Source organism: Chlorocebus sabaeus, chromosome 9 (assembly GCF_047675955.1).
Source record: "Chlorocebus sabaeus isolate Y175 chromosome 9, mChlSab1.0.hap1, whole genome shotgun sequence".
NCBI lineage: Eukaryota > Metazoa > Chordata > Mammalia > Primates > Cercopithecidae > Chlorocebus > Chlorocebus sabaeus.
In genome coordinates this window covers 171,591-179,007 of record NC_132912.1, presented here as the reverse complement: position 1 = coordinate 179,007, position 7,417 = coordinate 171,591, and the positions used below count along the sequence as shown (strand labels likewise).

Sequence of the window (7,417 nt, the reverse complement as noted above, 5' to 3'; positions counted from 1 at the left end):
CTGCTCTCCAGCCTGGGCGACAGAGGGAGACTCTGTCTTAAAAAAAAAAAAAAAAAAAGCTTGCATAGAAGTTTTTTGTGTGACCCTGGGCAAGTCATTTCCCCTCCTTCCCTCCTTGGGACTCAGCTCCTTGCCTGTGAACAGGGACAGCGCTTCTCCCTCGTGGAGCTGCTGTGAGAATTACAGTAGAAAATGCGCCTGTGGTGGTTGTTGGTAGTGACTGGTTCCCCCAATCCCGACTCCCCTGCAGGACGGGGCCTTGGCCCAGGGATGGGGGATGGGCTGGCGGAGGATGCCCACCCTAGAGAGGAGCCTTCTTGGCAGACGTGGAGACCAAGCTGAGTCAGAGTCCAGGATCTTAGTTTGAGGGTGCATCTGACACCCTGCAGCCATGAGTCTTTGGCTAGGTCAAGTGGCCTTTCTGAGCTTCAGTTCCTTATCGGTAAAGCCTGGGCAGTGGTGCCCAACGTCTTTCACAGGACACCATGTGAGTGCAGATGGAGACCCACTGAGCAACCTGCTGGGGAGAAATTCACGGGGAGCACCAGGGATGGCTCACACAGGCCCTCAGCCCAGCCCCTTGCAGGCTGGACCATGAGGTGACACACGGCACCTGGCTCCTGGCCTGCACCTGCGTCTGCACCTGTGTCTGCTCGGGAGTCTCTGTCTCAGGGGTTGGACGAGGTGAGGGTTGGGCAGTAGTGTCTGCATGAGGTGAGTGGATAACTAGGGCATGTTTAGGGTACTGGGTTGTCCGACGTCGAGCCCCTCGGGAAAGGTTTGGCCCAAAGTGTGCTGGGGCATGTCCTCTAGGGGTCAGCCTGGACCTAAGTCTCTATTCTCCCTACCTTTATCTCCCCACCTTCAGTCCCTGGACTGACCCTGGTCTCCCTTCCTTCACCCTCTTGATGCCTCTCTGGGTCCGACTTGCCTGTGAACCATGGGTCAGAGCCCACCACTTCCCAGGCCTCCCAGTGCTTCCCTGGACAGATTCTGGGATGATTCACTGCTGACTACCCTGCTAGGATGTCAGATCCCCCTGCAACCCTCCAACTCAGCTCTGCCCTGAAGCACTCATTGTGGGCTCCCAACCGTCGCTGTCTCCAGGGCCAAGGGCTGGAAACTTCACCTGCCTCACCAACAACATTCCCAGGATCGATTGCCGTTGGTCTGTCCCAGAGCTGGGCCAGGGCTCCAGTCCCGGGCTCCTCTTCACCAGGTGAGGGTGGAGGGCCATGCCCACCTGGACAGGGATGAGGGTGAGGTCCCCAGGATGGCAGCAGCTACACCAGGACAGTGTAGCAGCCCCATGGTGCTGACACTTGCCGTTTCTAGCGTTAGGCCTCCTGGTGGCACAGGTAAGTGCATATCGTGGGTCAGCGAGCGCACTGTAGTGCTGCCACCCGAGGCAGTGCTCCTGCTATCCAACAATTTCATCATCACTTTCCACCACTGAGTGTCTGGGAGGGAGCAGGTCAGCCTGGTGGAGCTGTAGTACCTGCCCTGGAGACACGGTGAGTGTCAGCTATAGACCTGGGGCAGGGCCCTTTGCCAAGAACATCCTGGCTGCTTGGGGGCTGGGATCAGGGCCCTGCAACCTATGACCCCTGTGGCCCAGTGAGTGTTCTCAGTCCCTGCCAAGTGAGATCCAGGGCTGGGGGCTTGGACCCTGGGAGGGGAGGGTCCACGTGGTTACTGCAGGGGCAGGGTTTTGGCAGAAAATAAAGATGCAGGGCTGCTAGTTGGGGCCGGGGCTGGCGTTTGAGTCATGTGAAGTGTTCTTCAGTCATAGCAGGAAGGACTCCAGTAAGATGCTGGGAAGAACTTCCAGCCGCAGACTGTGAAGGAAAGGGAAAGCAATATTTAGAAACCACGTGGTGTAGCTGCAGAGGCCAGAGGAAGTCCTTGCTGTCCTGTCCCGCCTGGGGCTTTTCTGTTCCAGTCTCCCACTGAGGTGCCTGGTCTGAGAGGGTCTTGACTATGCCCCTTGGGCATCTTTCAGATCCCCAGTCTTGAGTGTGCTGACTGACACACCCAGACCCATGGGGCTTCAGCCTTAGGTAGCTTCACTCTGTTCCAGTGAAGCTGGACCCACTCTCTGATTTGCAGAGCAATGTCAGCTCTGGCCACTGCATCTTGACCTGAAGCATCAGTCTTGCCTTGGAGCTGATGACCACACTTCTCAGCTATGAGCTGGGCTTCAGGAGGCAGGAAGAGGCCTGGGAGGTAACACTTTGACTGGCTTCCCCTGGGGTCCTCTCTCCTGGGAGCAGCAGTCCAGGGCAGACTCCCCACTCTAAATAAGGAGATGTCAACTTGGAGTGATGAGGAGGGGAGGAACTGGAGCCAGGTGTGTGTGTGAACACACATGCTGACATGAACATGTGTGTGCTTCGTGTGTGTGTATGGGAGTAGGGTGAGTGTGCCTGTGTCTCTGTGTGTGTGTGCACATAAGTGTGGTGAGTGTGCATGTATGTGTTTATGTGTGCACACGTGTGCACTGAGGCTGCTCATAGCCCCTGGGCCCTTCCTGGCCACTGGCCTTCTGATCCTACCCCGGCGGCAGCCAGGCAACACCTTTGTTGCTGTGTCTGTCTTTCTCCTGCTGACTGGCCTGACCTACCTCCTGTTCAAGCCATCACCCAGGTAGGTAGCTGATGTGTGTGTGTGTGTACATGTGTGAGTGGGTAAGAGTGTACATGCTAGTGTGTGTGTGCAGATGTGTCACTGTGTGCATGTGTGAGTGTGTGGTGGGTAGGCCGTCAAGGGCCACCCTTGTCTGGTTCCTCCCCTCCTCTCTCCACTGTCTGGTCCTGGATGGAGTGGGCTTTTCAAGTCTCCACTCTGGGCCAGAAGAGGGTTCTCAAGCTGCCAGGGAGAGAAGGGAAGGGGGATCTGTGGCAGAGGCCGAAGACAAGGGCAGCTGGGTCCCGACCAGACCCAGAGTCACTGAGATCAAGAGCCGGAGGTCCTAGTTTTCTGCCTCTGGAGGAGCTTGGTTTGTTCCTTTGTTCACAAGTTCTATGAAAGTACAGTTGAGGCATCTGGTGTGCACAGGACCCTGTTCTCACCCTGGCAGATGCCTTAGAGAACAAGATGGACAAAGACCCTTCTTCAATAAACCGTCATGCCTCGTGTACCACATATCAGGTTACAAGAGGGGGTGCAGGGGCCATGCCAGGCAGCGGATGTGAGGAAGAGGATGTGGGGAGAGGGGTGCTCAGTGGGGCTAAGCGGAGGGTGCTCGACTTCTCCTTGGAGCAAAGGAAAGTGTGAAACTGTGTGATACGACCGAGTTTATGTTTTGAGGAATGGATTGCTGGGACAAGGGGACATGGGGGACCTGCTGGGGACAAATGGGGGCCAGCAGGGTGCCCACAGGGAGATGATTTGGCATGAACCAGTGAAAGAAGTGGAGATAGAGCAAAGTGGAGGGAATTGCAGGGTCTTAGCGGGAGAAATAGAGGGGACATGTGACTGGATGAGATATGAGTGTGGTGACCCCTGAGGTGGGGAAATGGGGGACACCCTTGTGGGGAGGTTGGGGAGGTCTATTTGCACCTGTTGGGTTGGAGCCCCAGGTGACATCCTTGTGGGAGGGTCAGTGGATCTTTGGCAGCAAGTCTGGTGCTCAAGGAGACACTGGGTAGGTTGGGAGCCACAGACCTGCTGATGTCAAAGACGAGGTTCCTGGAGGTGCTGGCTCCCTCTGCGGGCTGAGGGCCCGGCTGGTAACTCCCCATTCTGAATCCGCCATTGGCGCTCACACTGTAAAGGACACCTGTCTCAGTATAAATCAGTTCTGTGAGGCCGTTAGGCAAGGAGGCCCAGTTGGGTCCTACCCTGAGAGTGGGTTGGAATGTGATGAGACGGGAGAGAGGCAGTGGCAGGGACGAGGTGGGCGGGCCTCCTGCTGATGGAAGGAAGCTCAGCCTCTGCAGTGACCTCAGGCCACCTCAGGCCACCTGGGTCCCCACAGGCCTCTGACTGGCCTCTGCTGGCCTCAGGTGAATTGAACCTTCTACCAGAACGTGTCCTCTCCAGTGGTGTTCTTCTAGCCCCTCTACAGTGTGCACAACGGGAACTTCCAGGTGTGTGCAGAGACCACGGCAGGGCGTGGGGGGCAGGTGTTGCCCAGAGCTCTGTCCTGCCCGAGATGTTGGCTTTCATGAGGGTTGGCAGCCAGTATGCGAGCCTTGTCAGTGCTTGGAGCCTTTTCTGTATATTCAGTGTAATTCAATGTATCCGCTGTGTCTCAAATGGGGAAAAACTAGCTGTATCCTCCATTACTGATTTCTTTTTGTTCTCATGTCTCCAGTTCCACTGTTGATGGAAAAATGTAAATGTCTCATGACTTATCTCTGTCCCCTCTGGTTTGCGGCTGTCTGCACCCACCATGTGCCTCACCTCCTCCTTCTGCGAATGTGTCTGTCCTGTGGCCGTGGGGAAGGGTCTGTGGTGTGTGGCTTCCCTCGGGGCTCTCACTGCCTCTGGGCTCCTGCTCTGCCTTGTCCCCTGGTCCCCGCAGATTTCATGCTGGCACCACAGCTGAGGAGTGGGCTCTGCACTTCCCCCTCTGTGGCCTTGTTGGGCTCCCACAGCCCAGGAACCAGTGAGCAACTTGGGGGTTGCATCAGGCCCTCCCCTCCCTGCTGGGCTGGCGGTTCATGCCCCCTGGGTGGGAGGAGCGGGAGAGGGAGGAGGGGGTGGGAGGAGGGGGGTGGGAGGAGGACAGGGGTGGGAGGAGGGGGGTGGGAGGAGCAGGAGAGGGAGGACTCCAGTAAGTGGTCTCTGGTTTTTCCCCTCAGACTCCTCACTTTGGGCAAAGGACAAGAAGCAGTGAGGGCCCCTCCCTGGGGTCTGGGCCAAACTGACCCCTCTTCCCCAGGATCTTCCCTCCCTGTGCCCTAGGGCATCCCTGGGCCCTGTGCGGCAAGGATGTCCCCTCCACACCACGGCTCCAGCTTACTATGCAGAAAAATCCTTTTCTCTCTCAATGGAGAGCCTAGTTCTCAAGATTTTTGTCCAAATATTCCATTTGAACCATAAACTGGGCACCTGACTCTTGGCAGAGTCCCCCTCTTTCCCCAGGGTGGTAGGTGTGACTGTTAAGAGCATGGGCAGCTGAGTACAAGGCTGAGCAGGACACAGATTGTGATTGTCCCTGGACTGTCATCCTGTTGCAGGCACCAGCCCTTCCCTAGAGAACAAGGGCACCTGCCAGGGGTTATTTAGACCCTCTGGTGGGGATCTGGTGCCGTACGTTGGTCTCCAGGGAGCAGTGCAGTGATGGAGGGTGTGGTATGTGTGGTGCATGGGATGGAGGCTCCTGGTCCCACCAAGGGAACAGCTTCCTTTTGGAGGTGGGGCCTCCTGTGACCCCACAGAAAGATCCAGGTCTGCCAGCCTTAGTCCAGTGATTTGAAAGTCACCAGTCCTGACAGCAACTCGTGTATGTGTCTGTGTATCTGTGCGTCTGTGTGTGTGTGTGTGTGTGTGTGTGTCTGTGCGTCTGTGTGTGTGTCTGTGTGTGTGTCTGTGTGTCTGTGTGTGTGTGTGTCTGTGTGTGTGTCTGTGTGTGTGTCTGTGTGTCTGTGCGTCTGTGTGTGTGTCTGTGTGTCTGTGTGTCTGTGTGTGTGTGTGTCTGTGTGTGTGTGTCTGTGTGTGTGTGTGTGTCTGTGTGTGTGTGTGTGTGTCTGTGTGTCTGTGTGTGTGTGTGTCTGTGTGTCTGTGTGTCTGTGCGTCTGTGTGTGTGTCTGTGTGTGTGTGTGTGTCTGTGTGTGTCTGTGTGTGTGTCTGTGTGTGTCTGTGTGTCTGTGTGTCTGTGTGTGTGTGTGTGTCTGTGTGTCTGTGTGTCTGTGCGTCTGTGTGTGTGTCTGTGTGTGTGTGTGTCTGTGTGTGTGTGTGTGTGTCTGTGTGTGTGTCTGTGTGTCTGTGTGTGTGTCTGTGTGTGTCTGTGTGTCTGTGTGTCTGTGCGTCTGTGTGTGTGTCTGTGTGTGTGTGTGTGTCTGTGTGTGTGTGTGTCTGTGTGTGTGTGCGTCTGTGTGTGTGTCTGTGTGTGTGTGTGTCTGTGTGTGTGTCTGTGTGTGTGTCTGTGTGTCTGTGCGTCTGTGTGTGTGTCTGTGTGTCTGTGTGTCTGTGTGTGTGTGTGTGTGTCTGTGTGTCTGTGTGTCTGTGTGTCTGTGTGTGTGTCTGTGTGTCTGTGTGTGTGTGTGTGTGTGTGTGTGTGTGTGTGCTGGGAATGCCCAGTCTCTGTAGCTGCTGAAAGGACTTGAGACTTATGCCGTCAGGAGTTGGCTCTGTCCTGGGCAGATGTCACCATCTGTACCTTGGTTCGGGGTGCTGTGAGCACCGGGCCCTGTGCTGGCGGAGCAGTGAGGAGCCTGAAGGGACTCAGGGTCCCATGATGAGGCTGGGCTGGCACATGGAGGAAAGACAGAATATCCAAGACACAGGCGCTCCTTGGCCTCTGGGTGTGGACCTCAGAAGAGCTTCCTGGAGGAGGAGGGGGGCTGGGCTTGCCAGAAAGGAGGCAGCTGCTCCCAGGATGAGTGTTCTGAACATGCTGCCGGAGCCCTTCCCTCCTCCCGCACTCTGCTCCAGACTTGGATGGGGGCCCACAGGGCTGGTGTGCTGCTGAGCCGGGACTGTGCTGCTGGCACACCACGAGGAGCCTCGGAGCCCTGCATCCAGGAGGCCACTGCACTGCTCACCTGTGGCCCATCAGGTCCTTGGAAATCCATGGTCCTGGAGGAGGAGCAGGAGGGCACTGGGACCAGCCTCCCGGGGAACCTGAGCTCAGAGAATGTGCTGCCAGCAGGGTGTGCGGAGTGGAGGGCTCAGCCGCTTGCCTGTCTGCCACAGGGGGACTGGGCCCCCACGTCCCCCACCAGGCCAGCTCCCCCAGACTCAGAGGGCAACAGTAACAGCAGTGACTACTGTGCCTTGAGCTGCTACAGGGGATGCCACCCCTCAGCCCTCCCAGGTAACATGCAGAGCCCTGGGCCCATCCCAGCCCTGGCCTGTGGCCTTTTCTGTGACCATCAGGGCTTGGAGACCCAGCAAGGAGGTGCCGAGGTGCTGGCTGGTCACTGCCAGAGGCCAGGGCTGCATGAAGACCTCCAGGGCACGTTGCTCCCTTCCGTCCTCAGCAAGGCTCTGTCCTGGACGTTCTAGGTCCCTGACTTGCCAGAAGCATCATGTCCATTTTGGGAAAGTGGACTTAAGTCTCTGGAACTCTTGTCTGGGACTGAACCTCCTGAGATCGGGTCCCTAGTAGTGGTCGGAGGTCCTGTCTGGATGGAGGCTCGGGGGCAGCTTCAGGGAGGAAGGAACCCTCTGCTCAGTGCCTGTGGGGAGGAACCTCTACCCTCAGCATCCTGCCCACAGGTTCCTTCACTGTCCCTTTGCTTTATCC

General features: G+C 57.0%; 1 pseudogene; it reads left to right on the top strand.

Moving 5' to 3' along the window:
* The first annotated feature begins 391 nt into the window (after window positions 1-391).
* On the top strand, window positions 392-7,176 carry LOC140712451 (interleukin-9 receptor-like; annotated as a pseudogene).
* Window positions 7,177-7,417: the final 241 nt, after the last annotated feature.